The sequence below is a fragment of the Oryctolagus cuniculus genome, chromosome 1 (genome assembly GCF_051225735.1).
Source record: "Oryctolagus cuniculus isolate XC-2025 breed Fujian yellow rabbit chromosome 1, ASM5122573v1, whole genome shotgun sequence".
NCBI classification, from domain to species: Eukaryota; Metazoa; Chordata; class Mammalia; order Lagomorpha; family Leporidae; genus Oryctolagus; species Oryctolagus cuniculus.
Genome location: NC_142867.1, coordinates 154,077,249 through 154,095,797, shown reverse-complemented (window position 1 = coordinate 154,095,797; position 18,549 = coordinate 154,077,249). Strand labels below are relative to the sequence as shown.

General features: G+C 44.4%; 1 protein-coding gene and 1 long non-coding RNA gene across 4 annotated transcripts in view; one reads left to right on the top strand and one right to left on the bottom strand.

Moving 5' to 3' along the window:
* The window catches only part of LOC149128706 (uncharacterized), a 42,648-nt gene extending 25,356 nt beyond the window's left edge, over positions 1-17,292 (bottom strand). The window contains exons 1-2 of the long non-coding RNA XR_016236694.1: positions 17,072-17,292; positions 911-1,079 (exon numbers count right to left, since the gene is read on the bottom strand). This is a non-coding gene — a long non-coding RNA (uncharacterized LOC149128706). The remainder of the gene's footprint in view (positions 1-910; positions 1,080-17,071) is intronic.
* The window catches only part of PCSK5 (proprotein convertase subtilisin/kexin type 5), a 442,208-nt gene that overhangs the window by 300,361 nt on the left and 123,298 nt on the right, over positions 1-18,549 (top strand). The window lies entirely within an intron of this gene.

Sequence of the window (18,549 nt, the reverse complement as noted above, 5' to 3'; positions counted from 1 at the left end):
AGTGAATGGCAGTACCATACATCCAGCCAGCTGCTCAAGATGCCTTTTGTTCTACCCCAAATCCAATTTCTCAGCAAAGCCCCACTAATTATATTTCCAAGATATATCTCTAAACAGTCTACTTCTGCCCACACCGCAACTGTACCTTTGGGCCAAACCAATATTATCTCCATCCCAAGCCACTATGGGAGGCCTCCAAACCAGCTCTTCTGCCTCTTTCCCGCTCCTCCTCTCCTTTCTCCCCCCACCCACAGTTCTCCAATCAGCAGATTGCCGTGGCAAATACGAACTCAGATCAGATGCACAATGACTTTCCTTGGAGTTAAGTTGTAACTCCCCGGCCAGCCTCAGACTAGTTATGTTTCAGGCTTTTGTTCTTCCGCTTTTCAATCAGAATTCTCCTGCAGTGCCGAAGATTGAAGGTACCCTTAAATACCTGTAGGTATGGGGTTAGGATATTTGGTTTTAAAACAAGAGAGCACTCCAGTCTGCCTTACATGTAGCAGTGTCGACTGCTGCCTGCCTTCATGATGACCTTGTATTTTGAAATGTTCTGTTGGCAAACTGTTTGGTCTAAGGAAGGGCACTCTGTAGCCTTGCATGGGTTTAGCCATTATGTTGTTAAAATTGCTTATGTAAACAGGTTTCTGAAGCCAATGTTCTTAGTGTGTTAAAGTGTATGCGAGGATGTCTGGTCTGATGCTAATGAAGAGTTCACAGATGTTGCCAGGAAACAAAAGGTAAGCAAACGCCGCATAGAAGGTTTCAGTGAAAAGTGATGAGTGAAAGACAGTTTGCCTTTTTTTTCTCTTCAATTAGCATGTAACTTGATGTGCCATATATGAAACATTGTGGCCATCACAGCAACTAAAAACTGCAAACAGTGCCAGAACCCGCTAAATAAACATACCTGTTCCAGAATGTCGTGTGTTGCTTTTAAACCCTTTCCAGTTAATGTCAGGCCTCCCTTTAGGAAGTCACTCTTCTGTTGTCGCCAACACGAATCTCCTTCCTCCTGTTCATCCCCAGCAATTCCAAGCTGTGGCATTTATGGGATTTTTTGTTTGTTGATTTGGAGCCTGCCAAGAGCAATATTTTCCTGTCAAACTATTCAAAAAGGCACTTATTTGAGACTCTTATCCATTTTTGGCGTATGTCTCTGAAAGTTACAGTATGGATATGTGTGGGCAAGTATTGTTTGTAAGATGGCAGCTTTATTGAAGTACGTTTGAAATGTTAAGGATCCCTCTGAGGTTAAGTAGTGACTTTTTAGTTCACACCTGAGATGACTACATTTAACCCCCAGCCCTGCTGCAAAGGGCTTTGTGATACCAAATATGTCCCTACTGAGCTCCATAGGGTGGTTGGTTTGGAGTACTGTTGTGCGTAATCTTAGCATAGGAGTAGAGAAACCAATGCCCAAGGTTAGTGGCAGGTTGCAAAGTCTGATGGCTTTCCATCTCTCTTCCTCAGAATGAAGTCCGAACTCCACCTGTGTCCTTCTGCCGTCACCTCCTGTCACTTCCCCCTTGCCCCTCACGTTGTGATCAGAGCAACTTTCTTCTTGTCCCTCAAACAAAAGCAACATATTAGTGCCTCAAGACCCGTGCTCTTTACGTGGCGAGCCTCTTCTCATCCGACATGGCCAAATAACTTCTCAGAGTCAGCTCCTTCCACTACTCACCCCACACTGCCCGCCCTTTTCGTCTTTCCACAGTGCTTATCACAATGTGGACTTTCTGTGGCTCATTTACTTTTTCACTGTTGGTTAGCTGCATGAAAGCTAGGGCTTGGCCTATCGTGTTCACAGTTGCACCTTATACACCTAGCATAGTGCCTTGCTTAATAAATATTTGTGGAGGAATGAATTAAAAGACATCTAAGACAAGTGACATTTGACCTGAGCCTTGAAGGAGAAGCAAGTATTTGTAAGTCAGAGAAGGTCAGTATATTAAAGAAAGATACTTGAGAAGAAAAGCAAATCAGATAAAGCCTGTACAAAGGCTCGGAGCCACTTAAAGGACTTGTGGATGCTGGTTGCATGGAAGCCCATGCTGCAAGCAGGCAGGATGGGCAGCTGAACGGCTGGAGAGAAATCCAGTGGAGTCAACTCATAAAAGCTTTTCTTGTGGACTGTTGCCCTTCCTCCACCTCTTTGTCATGAGAGTAATCAACCCGCTTTTCAGCAAGGCTAATTGACTTGCCCAAGGACCCCATCAAGTCAACCCTTGGCCTCCTGCCAATGTATTCTGGAAGCATTCATTCAGACAGAATGCTGAGGAGGCTGTATTTGCTTCAGTCCCCAGAGGATTGATGGCCACATTGAGCCGGCAAAATAAAAGGACAGAGTACTAAGCAGAGCTCAGCTGTCAGATGGATCCACATGAGAGGGTGCAGCCCTGGCTCCTCTTCACCCTGATGCTCACAGCCGAGCAACAGATTTGGCAAGGCCTCTACACGACTGGGTGAGGGAACACAGACCTGCTCAATACCTTCTCTTTCTCCTAAAAGACCCCTACTCATCCAGACCATCATCACCAAGAGGAAAGAAAATGAGAGCCTAGCACCTCCCTTCCCTAACAATGAAAACAATAGTCCTAACACCTCCCGTATACCTTCCATGTTTCATATGGGTTATTCCACTCAATAGTCCCAAAAGCCTGGTTTTATCCCTTTATACAAATGTGATAAATGTCTAAGGTACCCTAGGAGATGGAAGATCTAGTATCAGTTCCCCCAGAAGGAGAAAAACAAGGGCCAAAAGGAATGTTGTCTAAACACGCTCCAGGCCATGATCCTGCAGTAGGGATCAGCTGGTGTTGTCTGATCCAGGCTTCACATTGTCTCTTGTGAATAAAGCAATGCTCACCCCAAGGGAACACATTAGGCCTACATGATGTTAATATCATCATGAGACTTAGCAGCACCCAACAAGTCAAAAGAGTAGAAGAAATCAGAGTGAACCTAAGGAAAATGAGGCAGTATCTGCGAAAAAGAAATGAGGATGTGACATCTTCCATGCTGATTTTCCTTTGTGAGGCATTCATTGTTTGTATTTCCAACCTTCATTGAAAAATTGGACAGAAATAAAATGAGATACTGGGAGAATGAGGAAACATTTGGGTGTTGAATGTTACTACATAGAACAAATTCTGTGAGCTCCTCTGACAAGCTAGGTGAAACACAAATTCTTTCCAAGTGATATTGAACGGGATATTTTTGCCTCCTGAATTATGATTACAATATAATAAATCCCTAAACTATCAAGAAAATATGACTCCAATATTCTATATATTCTATATGTATATTCTATATTCCATGTATATATGTGTATGTATGAATATAATTTTTAATTGATCTATATTATGAGGAGAGCCACAAACATGGCTGGAATAAAAAGTCACATTGATCATCTTCTCCCTCACTCCCAAGTCTGAGCCATAGGCAAGTCAAGAGAACTTCACCTCCAAATCTGTCTCAGATCCAACTCTGTTCTTTACCTCCACTTCCCTTATGCTTTTCCATACCCCTGGATTGAACTACATCTCACCTGGCTTGTTGTACCTCCTCCTAATGAGCCTCACTGAGTACACCCTATCTGTTCACACGTTACAGCTTCTCACCTCAATCCACTCTCCAATGGCAGTTAGGATGCTGTTTTTAAAAAATTCAAAGTTCAGGCTGGCGCCGTGGCTTACTAGGCTAATCCTCCACCTGCGCACTGGCACCTCAGGTTCTAGTCCCGGTTGGGGCGCCAGGTACTAGTCCCAGTTGCTCCTCTTCCAGTCCAGCTCTCTGCTGTAGCCTGGGAGGGCAGCGGAGGATGGCCCAAGTCCTTGGGTCCCTGCACCCCTATGGGAGATCAGGAGGAAGTACCCAGCTCCTGACTTCAGATTGGCACAGTGCCAGCTGTAGTGGCCGTTAGGGGAGTGAACCAACAGAAGAAAGACCTTTCTCCCTGTCTCTCTCTCACTGTCTACAACTCTCTCTCTCTGTCTCTCTCTCTCTCACTGTCTAACTCTGGCAAAAAAAAAAAAAAAATTCAAAGTTCAGCATGAGAATCTACTCTCCTATGTGTTCTGACTTTCCTAGGATAGAGTTGATATTCCTTTACATGACCTTGAAGGTCACAGTCAATCTGATCCATCTCAGCTAAACTCATCTTAGGTCGTTGGCTCCCTCCCCTATCATTTTCCAGCTACTTTGACTCTCTCTGCCTCTTCTTTACTATCCCTTAGAACTTCCCACATGCCAATCACCCTACTTTAGTGTCATACCTAATCATCTATACTTAGCTAACATTCATTATCTGAGCCTCAGATTAAATATCACTCCTTCATTTCCTGATACTTATGGACAAGGTTAGTCTCCTTATTGTAAGCATTCATAGAAGACTTTCATATTGATCTATGATAAATACTGGTATCTAGTTGTGTAGGAGTATTTATGCAGTTTGTAATTCTAACTGCAAAATGTGCTCCATGGAGGACATTTAAATGGTAAACACATTGCATATCATGAACCTAGAAAAATATCAGAAAAAATAACAGTTTAATAATTCTTTCATTAATAGTTGAAGAAAACCAATGAATGAATGCTTAAATGAATAATTGAATAAATGACAGGAAAGAAATCATCCTGACCAAGACACTGGAACACTGGGACAACCAGTGTTCTTGACTACTTATCACCAGAGGGGTTATTTCCTGATAAACCCATAAGAAATTGAAAATACCGTTAAGTCAAGGAGCAAGAATTTAGCTCAGTGGTTATGATGCCTTGTGGGATACCACATCCCATGTTGGAGTGCCTTGGTTTGAATCCTGGCTCCACTTTCTGGTTCCAGCTTCCTGCTAATGCACACCCTGAGAGGCAGCTAGTAATGGCTAGTAATAAGTCCTTGCCACCCATGTGAGAGACCTGGATGGAGTTCCAGGTTCCTGGCTTTGGCATGGCCTAGCCCTGGCTGTTGTGGGCATTTGAGAAGTATACCAGTGGATGGAAGATCTCTCTCTCTCTCTCTCTCTCTCTCTCTCTCTCTCTGCCATCATACGTTGGCGGACTGTGTATAAACAGAAAACAGAAAACAACTTCATGGAATTTGCATCTCTGACGTGCAATACCATTGGCACCAACTCCACAAAGATGATGCCACTCAAACCTGCTGCTTAAAGGATCTGCCACTCAAATTGTGGACCAGTAGCAGCAACAGCAGCTGGGCATGATTACAATGGCAGCAGAATTGTAAACATGCCCCCCCCCCAAGATTCCTTGCTGTGAAGGGACTTTGCAGAAGAAATTAAAGGCTATAATTTAGCCTTTAAAATTAAATGTAATTAAAATTAAATTTATGATGGAGAGGGAGACGGAGAGGTACTCCTTCTCCATCATAAATTTAATTATAATTTATCAACCCACCCTAACAGAGAGCAGTCAGAATAGTCCAAATAGGCACAAAGTAGACTCAGAGAGATATAGTAGAGATGCAAAAAACATGATGCAGAAAGAGAGTATAAAGATGCAGGAGGAGGCAGGTGCTGAAGCAAGAAATACAGGAAATTTTAGAAACTGAGCCCCACCTCCTCCCAGCAGTCAGCAAAGAAACAGACACTCTCCTAAATTCTGCCAACAACCTGAATAAACTTGAAGCAGGTTCACAATCAAATTCTCCAGAAAGAGTGAAGCCTGACAACACCTTGATCCCAACCTTGTAAAAGCCAGAGCAGGGGATACCCAACTAAGCCACACGGGGCTCAGATTTCTGATCTACAGAACCGTGAGAAGTGGGTTTTTCAAGCCAAAAAAATGAATGGAAATGGGTGATGGCAGCATAGAAAACTAATACCAAGCTTGCACAATCTGAATGTGTGCTTTTGCCAGATTCTGAGATGGTCTGGGGCCACATTGATGTTTCAGATACACCACACGGATGTCACTTCATTCCTGAGTTTGAGACCCCTATTCTTGATGTATTGAGAGCCACTATTATAAACATCACATGGGCAAAGGGTTAGGTAGCTGAATATCAGTCGGTGGCTGTGCTCTACCCAGCAGAACTGAGACAAACTGCAACTCTTCAAATGGAAGAAATGACTAATGAGCAACTAGTGCTCTGATCTGCAGCCTGTGAGTCTGACACACCTGGCTACTTGGCTGAAGGTGTGGATTAGAGATTTGTTATCAGATGGCTTGAGCCTAGGTGGTGCCTCCCTGCAGGTTGTCAGCAGTTGGTCAAACAGCAGCTGCTTTAACAAGGCGAACTCCCCGCTGAGCCTTGCCTTGGCGTCATTTTCACTCACAGAGGTGAAGTTCTCACCTGTCTCTTGGTGATCATTTTCCAGGCTTGTTCTCTTAAACTGCATGGCTAGCTATGATTTTGGCAGGTAGACAAGATGTGAGCATCACCCTTCTCTGCTTCCTTTACTGCAGATCAAATTTGTCATTTACTTACTGATCACTTTAGGTCAGGCACGTCTGGTAGTCCCCATTTCAGTGTGAAAGTGGTCAGTTGCTCTCGCCTGGTCACGTGATCAGCCAGGTCTTCCCACTCCAAGTCCAGCTCTTCTGACAGTGCAGGTGCCCTTGACTGTTTCTGCATCCCAGTTTTTCAAACCCTTATAGCCTGGTAGTGCATTCCCCCTCCTGCCCTTACCCATTTATGTAACCATGGGCAAAGATTATGTTGAACCTATGATACTGAGTCATTCTTCCTTTCCAAGAAAGGATTTGATGTCATAGTTACCATCACAGAATCTGGAGGGAAGCCGCCAGGGTTCAAATCTTGGCTCAGTCACTTACTAACTGTGTAATCTTGGGAAATATATTTAGTCTGCCTGTGTCTCTAATTCCCCATTTGGATAATACTCTACCTCTATCTCAGGGACATTGTGGAGATCAAATGACTTAATCATATAAGATACTTTGAAGAGTACATGCATTAGGCACAATGTATGTTGGCTATTAATATTACCTTGGGATCCATCCTGGATCCACCCCCTCCAACTATCTCTAACCCATCTTCAAATGAGGTTAACTTTCCTCTGAGTCTGTCCTCTTCCCTCCAGTCCCACATGTTAACTACCATCATCATTTAATGGAAGAAATCTACAAGCCAATCTCCTGCACCCTCTCCAATCCCTGCTTTACAAAGAAGGCAAAGTGATACATCATAAGCATCCCTAATTCCAAAATCCAAAATTCTGCATTTCAGATGGAGGATGCTTAGTCATAAACTTAGGTTTATACATTTTGGTGGAGCAAATATCGGAAGGCAAAGTCTTTCTAACCACCAGACCTAAAGAAATGATAGCTATTGAGCATGGAAAGCTGATTTTTCAGCTTTATTTTTTATGTCACCCTTTCAGACTTGGAGTGTATTTTGAGATGACACCTTTGCAGAACCAACTTCAAATTACTCCTTTTGTGCTCAGCTTCTTCTAATAAGTTTGCAGCATTCCTGCAAAGGTTGTATTGAGTCCACTTACCTAGCCACAGTTTAATTCTCACTGTTTCTACCCCCAAATGGGAGACAAAGCAACAGAAGCAAAACATACTACTTGTCTTGCCTCTATGACTGTACTAGAGTATTTTAATTCATTAATTCATTTTAAGGCTATTTATTGAACCAATATTAGACACCAGTACCTGTGCTAAGTATGGGGGATTCAATGTTGGGGAAAAGCAAATGTATTTCCTGCCCTCATGCTTACACTGTGGAAGTGGGGAGGGACAGGCATCAATTGAATAATCGCAAAAATGGGGTAGGCACTTAGCCTATCAGTTAAGATGTTGGTTAAGGTGCCCACACACCACATCTCATACCTGGGTTCACTCTCCAGCTCCAGCTCCTGATTTCAGCTTCCTGCTAATGCACACCCTGGGGAGGCAGCAGTGATGGTGCAAGTAATTGAGTCCCTGCCACCCCCACGGGAGCCCTGGATGGAGTTTCCAGCTCCCAAGCCTTGCAGTTGCAGGCATATGAGGAAATGAACCAGTGGATGGGAGCATTCTCTCTCTCTCTCGCTGCCTCTCAAATAAATACTTTTTTAATTAAAAAGAAACACAAGGTAAATGTGAACTTGTGACTCCAACAGTGTTGAGGCAAGAAGTAATCAGGCCTGCGGCAGGGGGTTATTCCAGCCATATTTACAAAGCGTCTACATGGGAGGCTTGATCAATGACAGAATGTGGATGGGAGGGAGGTGAGAGCAGGGATGAGGGGGGACAGGGGATTAGAGTTGGATGGGGGTCAGACCTTACAGACTTGTTTATGGGTCATATTAGGAGGTTCACACTTACTGTCTTCTCCCCCTGAATCAACCCTCCACCTTCCCCTTCCAAGTCTGTAGGAGTAAACCTCAATGACCCAGAGCTGAAGATGAAGAACCACCTCTGTAGTTCCCAGGAAACACAGTGCAGGGAGATGGCGAGACATCCACAAACCACAGAGGGCTCCTGGGGGTGCTCCAGGACAATCGGACCTCTGATATTTGCTCCAGAATAGAAGCTGACTAACAGATGCTTCTTCCAGGACTGTCCAGGCTTGCTCAACCTTCATGAGGCAGGCAAACTATGGAAGCCCCTAACTGGCCCTGGCCCATTTGTTGATATGTGTTCTCTGCACTTCTGACCACTGCCATTTAAGTGCTCTGTCTTCCAAGCTCTGAGTCCATTGAGACCATAGCTAGCACTGAGAATGCCAGATACAGCAGGTGCTTTAACACTGCAGCTTTATCTAACGGTTATCAGCAGAGGCCACATCAATCACTTCCTGCTGCCCAAGGTGAAGTATTAGGCAACTCTAAAACAGAATACAGATGATGTTTATTTGTTTCTTACCGGGACTTTTATAGCGGACTTGCCCTCTAGGCGGTCAGCAGAATTTCTGACTCTGAGCTGGGTCCTTCCTCCACTTCTCCCCTAAACCTTCCATCAAAAGGCTACACAAGATGACAAATGTAAAAATGTTCTGGCACCCTGCACATTGGCTCAGCAGTACCCTAGAGAAGCAAGCAGCCTGAATGTGAACCGAGATAGCAATGGTCACTCTAAAGGGCTCTAAGAGGACTGTCCTGGGAGAAGGGCTTCTCCAACTTCAGGGTGCATCCAAATCTCCTGAGAGCCTGCACAAACACAGGCTCCTGTCTGCCACTCCACCTGAGAACTTCACTCTTTGTTTTGACAGGCAGAGTCAGACAGAGAGAGAGACAGAGAGAAAGGTCTTTCTTTGCCGTTGGTTCACCCCCCAAATGGCCGCCATGGCCAGCGCGCTGGGCCACAGCGCGATGCACTGATCCGAAGCCAGGAGCCAGGTGCTTCTCCTGGTCTCCCATGGGGTACAGGGCCCAAGTACTTGGGCAATCCTCCACTGCACTCCCAGGCCACAGCAGAGAGCTGCCCTGGAAGAGGGGCAACCGGGACAGAATCTGGCGCCCCGACTGGGACTAGAACCCAGTGTGCCCGCGCTGCAAGGCGGAGGATTAGCCTAGTGAGCTGCGGCGCCGGCCTAGAATTTTTATTTTCAATAAATTCCTAGTTGGTGCCAATGCTACTGCTCCCCCACCTCCTCAAGAGCCGCTGAGACTGAAGACGTCACAAATCTAGCAATTCAGCTATGGAGACCTATTCAAGTCCTAGCTTAGCCGCTTAGCATGTAACCTTGGATAAATCGATAAATCGCTGAATCTCTCTGATCACTTCCATCATCTGTGTTATGCAAATGACGTGGCATCATTACTGAAGATTAACAAGATACTGCATGTTAATGCACGCAGAGGGCCTCCCTCCCACTGAACACGAAGCCCCTGTCCCTGCCTGCACCTGAGCCCTATTCTCTCCAAGCTGCAGGCTCAGCTCTCCCTGCGGGAATCTTTGAGTGATGGAGAGGCACAGCCAGGTTGGTCTCTGGCTACTTCTCTCCAGAGATGTCCTGTCTACAAGCAGTGCTAAAGTGTCAGGATACTCCCTTGGCCCTCCTCATAGGCAATGGCCAAGGCTATAGCCTGATACTTCTGCAGGAATGGTGTCCCACATAGCTTACGGATTTCTGCCCCAAGGTTAAAAGATTAAATGACTCATCCAAAACCACAAGAGCTCTGCTTCCATCATGGCTAAGCTCAGGAATTAGGACAATGCGTCTCCTGAATCTTCCCTAGTGACACACTTGTGCTGTTGCTGTGTTAGTTTCCCAAGACTTCTGTAACAAATAACCATAACGTGGCACCTGAAAACAACATGCATGTATTCTCCCACAGTTCTTCAGAGCAGTAGTCAACAGGAGGTCTCCCTAAGTCAAAATCCAGGTGTTGATAGGGCCACCCAACTGTCCAGGAGAGAACCAATTTCCTTGTCTTTTCCAGTTTCTAGACCGTCATGCTTTGCATACCTTGGTTCGTGGTTCCTTCCACAATTCTCAAAGCCAGAAGTAGTGTCTTTCTCTCTCTATGTTGATGTCATAGCATATTAATACAGGCCTCCCTCTCTTTCCCCTTATAAAAACACTTGTGATTGCCCTGGGCTTACTTCAAGCTTCCAGGATAATCTCCCCATCTCAAGATCTTTAACCTGGTCACTCCTGCAAAACCCCTTTGGCCACTCAAGGTAATATTCATAAGGGTCCTAAAGACGTCAGAGACTCATTATTCAGTCTACCACTTCCACCTGACCCTCTGAGTCACCATGTGTTCATCATGGAAATGGACTCAATAACACATCTTCAGGAGAACGCCTGGGTAGTGAACCCTAATTCACTAAAGAAACGTCCTTTGGATTGTCAGATGTTTTCTGTTATATTCATATATGCTTGATGTTATATTAAATCATTTGCCTATTCACCTAACTTTTATTAAACACTATGAGGATACTTTGTAAAGTTCACAAGAAAATGGAGTTAAAAATAAGTTTAGGAACTCATGTTTGGTCTAGCAGTGAAGACACTGTTTGAGATGCCCATTTCCCATATTGGAGTGCCTGGTTTCAAGTCCCAGCTCCACTTCCTACTTCCTGCTGATGCACACCCAGGGAGCAGACAAGTACTCGCTCAAGTAGTTAGGTCCCTGCCACCTACATGAAAAGATCTGCATTGTTTCTGGCTCCTAGTTTGCACGTGGCCCAACCTTGGCTGACACAGGTGTTTGAGGAATAAACTAGCAGATGGAAGATCTCTCTCTTTCTCTGTCTCATTCTTTCTCCCTCTTTCTCCCTGCCATTCAAAGTAAATAAAATAGTTTTTTCAAAGATGAAGTTTATTTTTGAAATTCATGCAGTTTTTGCATATTACTCATTTTCATGAACTTTTTGAAAACTCCTTGTATGGATGGATTACAAAATTCATACACCAAAGTAAACTTGTCTTTTATTTTCATTTTCTACCAATTTTTTGAAGTATCTTCCTACATGCTAAGTACTATGCTAGGCACAGGAGCTATAGCCAAAGGACAGGAACACACTCCTTGCCTTTACGGGGTTTAAATAGACTGCTATGTGAGGGCTTGCCCACAATGCTGAGCTCCAGCTGCCCTCATGATAGCTGGTGCCCCACTCCTTGATGTACACATGTGCGGGGAAAAGAAATTGCAGAAGAAACGCTCTGTCAATGATATGCTGAGTATAGTGCTGTCGTCCTCTGAGCAAGAGGCAAACGTAGAAGAACAGAGCTAAAGACAGGAGGCTACGAAGGAAGAAGACCTGGAGCATTTGAAAACTATCAGCTTTTGGTGCCAACGACTAGGGTACGATGTGAGAGATGGGCTAACAGCACAGCTGGGTCCCATTGCAGGGTTCTGGATGCCATGTGAAGGAGTCTGGACATGTCTTGTACTCCAGGGAGCCACCGAAAAGCTTAAAGTAGTGCTTTTCAGCATTGTCTCCCCTGCAGTGATCCAAACTCTTAGCAAGAAACCCTGAGAGTTCTGTCCTTGCAAATATTTAAATACCAATCTTTCTGAGAGCTCTCTCTGACATGGTATTGGTATCTTTAAGTACTTCCTGTCTCCCTTCCTCATTGACACCTTTTGTGATTTATATTTTCAGAATTTTATTTTTAGAGCCTCCCATTATAGTGAGAGATCACTTCTCTTAGAATCTTGTCAATCTCATTTGTAAATCATGTACTCTTAAAAATAGTCTTATACTTCTAGATACTGTTTACTCTCCTCTCTTTGCAGTTCTTTTTAATATGAGCATGTTCAAAAGGCAAATTCACTATATTAACTGCTAACACATTAGGCCAAGTACAACAATTCTGATTGCTCATGTTGTATTCTTTTCCCGACATGGGTGGTCCTGCTAAGAACTGAGTTGGTGGGTTCAGTGTGGTATGTAGAGTTGGGAAGATCTGCTTGAGTGGTTGTGCAGTCCCTGGTCTGCCTCATTCCTCCACTCTACCTCCTGAAACTTAGCACCCCTCTTTAATACACTTTTGTCAACTAATAACATTCTCTCCATGAACTCCAAAAAGTTGGCAGTGAACTTCTGTGCTGGAAAGATATTTTGCATTAAAAATTGGATTCACAGCAGGCAATTTGCCCGAGGACCACAGGTCTAGGAAAGCAGTCATTTTTAACTAAAGATATTGCAGGCCTGGGCAGAATAGTGTTGGTGTGCTCTGAAGCCACAAATGTCTAGCCTACTGGAAGCAAAATTACTGTACTGGCAATTAACCTTGTCAGCTAACTTTTCAAGTAACTGCAACATACTAGGAACACATTCTCTGTTCTTGCATCGTGTTGCTGTGGTTTCTGGATCCCGTTATAGTCTTTTTCCAACCTGTGTTTCAATCACTAGCCCTTACCACTATGGCTCATATCTGCTTGCCCACTTGATCTTTTTGTTCCACAGCATTTAGTAGCCTCCAACCACATTAGCAATACAAAAGTTATTAGTTTATTGCTTTTATATTTTACTTTGTGTCTCCTGTGTTAGCAAGTAAGCTCCACCAAAGAATAGATTAGTGATTCGCCTACTATTTTACCCCAAATATCTGGAATAGTTCTTTGCATGTACTAGGTGCTCAATAATTGTGTGTTGAATGAATCAATGAGCACCTTTTCATGGAGTTTTCAGCTATCAGGTAACCTTTTATTTTGCATTTTCAACTCCCAACACGTTACTAATTTATCAAAATATTCTCCATCCCCTGTCATGTGACAAGTAGTGGTTCCTGATCATGAAAAATTCTTCCTGACTTCAAAGAGTAATTGTGAGGTGGGGGAGATGCATATGTATAATATTATTAGTTAATACATAGGCTAATACATATATGTAAAGCACTAAGTTACTACACATAGAAAGCACTACAGAGCACAGAAAAAAGTCAGTTCAGCTGCATTAGGGAATAGCAGGAAATATTCAGAGGAAACTTCACAGAGGAGGAGGATAGTTGGAGTTGTAAAGGAAAAGTAGATTTTTCTGTGAGAAGACAGAAGGGAGTAGGTACAGAGTGGGAGAGTGCGTGATGGATCTGGGCACTGAAAGTCTCTTGGAAATGCCAGAGCTTGAGGATATGCCTTGGTTGGTCTCCCAGAGGCTGATGTTGAGACCAAGATTCAACTGCAAGTGGCTTATTTGAGAGAGGAAAGAAAATGCCAGTTGTGGAGTAGGTGAGCAAGATTAAGAAGGGGGCGGGGCACCAGCTACCATGAGGGCAGCTGGAGCTCAGCATTGTGGGCAAGCCCTGGAACATGGTATAGATCAAGACCCAAGAGTCATGCCAATGGAGGGGTAATGGAGCTGTGGTCCTCATGTCAAATCCCTGTCATTGGTGGAAAACAACTCCTGAGCCTCAAGTCCCTCATTCTTTCCACCTGCTATGTATGCCTGACACAGTAGTCAAAAGCTTCAGGCAAGTACCAAGAGATACTCACACTTGGAAGGTAATTCTACACACAGACATGATGAAGCCAAGGGATGTGTGCAGGGCACCAAATGGGTCTGTTCCTGTTTGGAAGGAGAGCCAGCAGAGGATGAGTCTAGATATTGAGGCAAAAGCCAAATATGGAAGGCACTTGTTTGCCTTTGATGGAACTCCGTTCCCCATTGAGACAGCAGAATTGGAAGATTTTATGTAGAAGAGTGGTCTGATGGAATTTAAATTCGAGAAAGATCACTCGGGTGGGAGAATGAAAAACAGAATTGGATGAGGGAGAGGTGGTGGGGTGGAGGTAGAGTCTGAGTCCAGGAGACCATGTGGGGTAGGAATGATTGGGTGAGAAGTCATGTGGGAGGGCTGGAAATGCGGAAGAACAGATGGAATGCAGAGATGTTTGAAGATAGAATTGACATGAAAGTGTGAGGGATTAGATATGAGGCCACATGAAGGGTTGAAGATGACTTCTGTATTCTGGCTCCCTTGAATAGGTTTTGGTGGCCCTCATCTAGGTAGCAAATAGAAAGCATTAGCACTGGGCTATGATAAGTCTTGTACATATTGAGTTGGAGACGCTTGTGAAGTATCCAGGTGGAAAGTCCAATAAGAAATTGATGTAGAGTTTGGAGAAGAGATGTTTAGGAACTACTACTTTATGTAAGATATTTGAGATCAGAAAAGCAGAAGAAATTCCAGAATAATTAGCTAGAATTGGCCTTGTGGGATGAGTTGGTTTAGTTTTACTATTAATACCCCCCTAGTATCAAGTCCTTATGCAAACTTAGAGTTGGCATTGCCTCTATTTTCTTTAGATATTGCTTTGCCTTTATTTCTCTTCACATCTTCTCAAAATGACTCTCTCCCTTGGCAATACTAGAGCATGAAGAGAGAATAAGAAGGATTGTGTGACCAGGGACAAGCTATGTAAACTCTAATTATTAGCTGCTTCATCTGTTAAGTGGGAATCCTGTTAAATAGAGATCAGCTTGCCTGATAGTTGAAGAAACGTTCTGAAAGGACCCAGACTTTGCAAAGTGTGCTCCCTCCTACCCTCCAAAGTTACCAGCATCATGGTCTTACCTAAGGCACTTAGTCGTGATGGCGCAAATACGCTCCTCACTGCAACTCCTGCAGCATTCACAGCCAAGGCTGGTTCGCCTTTTTCCTAAGAATTGGCCACCGATGGGAGGGCAGCTGCCCTGGCACCTTTTAGCAGCTCTAAGTAGCTATGATAAAAACACTTGTAACAGTTTACCTTTCTTCTGCATGGGTTTTACTCTTCTTTGTTAAACAACGATGCTGTCCAAGGACAGGACTGCCCCTCCATTTCTTTCACCATCGTGGCAACAAAACATGATAGTGTTTCTGGCAACAATGAATTGAGCTCCCAACTGTTTATGGCATGGCTCGGGCAGAAAGCGCTGTGACTGCCTACACTATATTGTACTCTGTCAGCTCTTGCTATATGTGTGTCAGAGAGAGAACGCTGTCAACCACCAGTAAGTAGGCCCCTAAAACAACCACTTTCTTTTTTTTTTTTTTTTAACAGACAGAGTGGACAGTGAGAGAGAGACAGAGAGAAAGGTCTTCTTTTTGCCGTTGGTTCCCCCTCCAATGGCCGCCACGGCTGGCGCGCTGCGGCCGGCGCACCGTGCTGATCCGAAGGCAGGAGCTAGGTGCTTCTCCTGGTCTCCCATGGGATGCAGGGCCCAAGGACTTGGGCCATCCTCCACTGCACTCCCGGGCCACAGCAGAGAGCTGGCCTGGAAGAGGGGCAACCAGGACAGAACCCGGTGTTCTGGCGCCGCTAGGCAAAGGATTAGCCTAGTGAGCTCCGGCACCGGCTAAAACAACCACTTTCAAAATGCCACCTGTGGATATAGATAAACAGAGCTATGCCAGGAGTTGCAAAATTTCAAAACCTCTGCCTGATCATCCCAAGCAGCTTCCCTTACATTCTCAGTTACAGGCAATACCACCATCATTTTGTTACTCAAGTTCAAGGCCATGGATTTGATTCCTTTTTCTCAACTCATCTCCTGTTTGCAGGCAGTCATCATTTATCAGGAATTACAATAGTAGGTATTTATTCATCATTTATTACATGCCAGGCAAACCCTGTGTCAAGTGCTTTATCAGACTTAGCCATTACAACAACTTTCTGAGCTCAGACTATTTTTTATCCTTATATGGCAGCTATGGAAACAAGGGTGAGAGCAGTTGTTAGCCTAAATATTCAACAGGCACAGCTAGAAGGTGGATCCAGCCTTCTCTACCACCACACTGTATCATATTCCCCTCCTGTGGAACATTAATACTGTTACCTGCCCCTTCTTGATGTGACATTCTGAAGTTTCCAAAGCATCATCACAATTATTATTATTCTATCCCCAAATAGACTAGAGAACAATGCAAGATGTGCATCATCCACATTGCCACAAAGTGACCAAGACACACAGGGTGTACCAACTTTCTCAAAGCCACTCAATCAGAGCCTTGATCTCAGATCTTCTGACTCCACTATTCCCACAAATACCAGGTTTTTCCCACAAAGCAGCTGGTTCATCTTTTGAAATGACCGATGTATTAAAGTTCCAGTTTGGGTTTACTACAAAGGCATTTCTGATCGAGCGTTACAGAAAGAGAAGAGGAGGTAGAGTTCTGCTTCCCTTCAAGTGTCCATTCAACCACTGGGTCATCACTGGACTAGCAAATCACGGAGGGAATTCACCCATCCCTGGGTGAGGGGAGAAGGAGGCAGTTACAGTAACGAACTCCGAGGCCCATCTCTCCCTGAGATCTTACAACTCTGTTTTCTGAGCACCTCCCTGTCTTTACCACTTTGCTTGCAGTAGCTTGGTTCTCTCACCCCTGGCTCTCTGCAGCCATTTCCTGACTGTCTTGCTGGACTTGGCCTTCCATTGCATCCAGTCACCCTTGATATTTTTAGTTGTGTCCATCACAGACTGTATTTTTTTCCTAAAATCTTCTTAGCTTACCACACACAGTTGCCACATCTCTGTCTGATGTCCCACTGGCTACATCCTCTATCCAAACTCATTTTTCATTTTCCCCAAAACTCAGTTTCTGCTTTAGTCAGCCAAATCACTTCCCTGCTTCCAGAGACATCATGCTTACTCTACCCTTCAACCTTTGCTTTCCTTGTCTCCCTCTCCTGAAATACTGGCCCCTTCCCCTCCTGCTTACCTAACAAATCAAGCCAATCTTAGCGCAGTCCAACAAAAGAAAATGTAATGCCTTCCTCCCAAAGAACACGGAACAAGTCAGGAACAATCTTCTACTCGTTAGCCAGGCCATAAGGACCTCAACACCAACAAGAAATGACCCTGTTCATAGGGAAGAATACAATCAGAGCCAGCTAAGCCAAGCACCCTATAGATTGTGAACATGTGATTCTCCATTGGCTTAGATTCTTGGTATTTTATGTCAGCTGATTCTGTTTGTCCCATTAGAGGTAGAACCTGAGCCTTTATCCAGAAAATGGTAGGCAAGCAAGTAGTTATGAGTTACTTAGGCTGGCATGTTCTGACTTTATTCCCACAGTCACGTCTCTCTCTTTCCATTTCTCTCTCTCTCACACTTGAATTTCTAGTATAGTAGAAGGGGAATGGCACTATTTTCTGAGCAAAGAAGTACAGCAAAACCCTGGTTAAATGACAGCTTGCACTCCGACCTCCTCGGTTTACATCCCAGTTCTTTCAACAGCTGGGTAGCCTGAAGCTCCCACTTACTGCCTCAGTGCCTCAGCTTGCTCCATAGAAGGAGGAGGTTGATGATAAGTAGCAGGGCACCATCCCCTCCTTCCTTACTAATACAAGGATGATCAAGTGAGCCAGTGTGTAGGGAGCATTCGGGATGGTCCTAGCATGTGGTAATCATTAAGGAGGTGTTAACTATTTGTATTATTCCTAATTCAATGAACTTGGACAGACTGCTTAAATTTCCGCAGCTTCAGTATCCCCTCTTTAAAATGAGAGCAATGCTCATCTCTGTAAGCAGGTCCAGGGAAGTAAACCTGAACTTTTCCCAGTAAAGGTTCCCTTATCTTTGACCCAAGGCTTGGATTTATAATCTCCAAACAACACTACATCTTTCTGCTGTCTCTGCTCCTTTAGTTATTCTGCGTATCTATCATTCATGCTACTGTAGTAAAAAAGCTGCGTGTTTTTATTCCATAGAAAATGTTGGCCTCTTTCAAATTCATCTTTTGAAAATTATAACCTAAATTACACTAGACGATTGCATAAACCAAAGACTGTTCAACTTCCCTGAACCCATAGGCAGCTTTTCCACAGCCTGTCTGCTCATTTTGGCAAACTATGAACATCAGAGAGAGGAACTGGCCCCCTCTCAGAGGGTTTGGGGCCCCAGGCACATCACACCGTGTAAAATCTGGTTAAGATGAATATCAAGAGCAGCCTTGAAAGCAAAAAGGAGTCAAAGCAGGTCAGACGGCAGCCGGAGGGAGTTTGGGAAAGGGGGTAGGGCCTGAGTCACCAGCTCTGCCTAAGGAGATCAGGAACCAAGTTTCCAGGGAGCAGCAGCCTTCCTTGAGTCCTTCACGCTGAGTGGTGACTTGCTTCCTGGCAGCCAAGACCTAACCCTTGGGTGGGGCTTTCAAGGTCCAGGACCCTATAAAGTGGTACCAGAATAGCTGCCCTGTT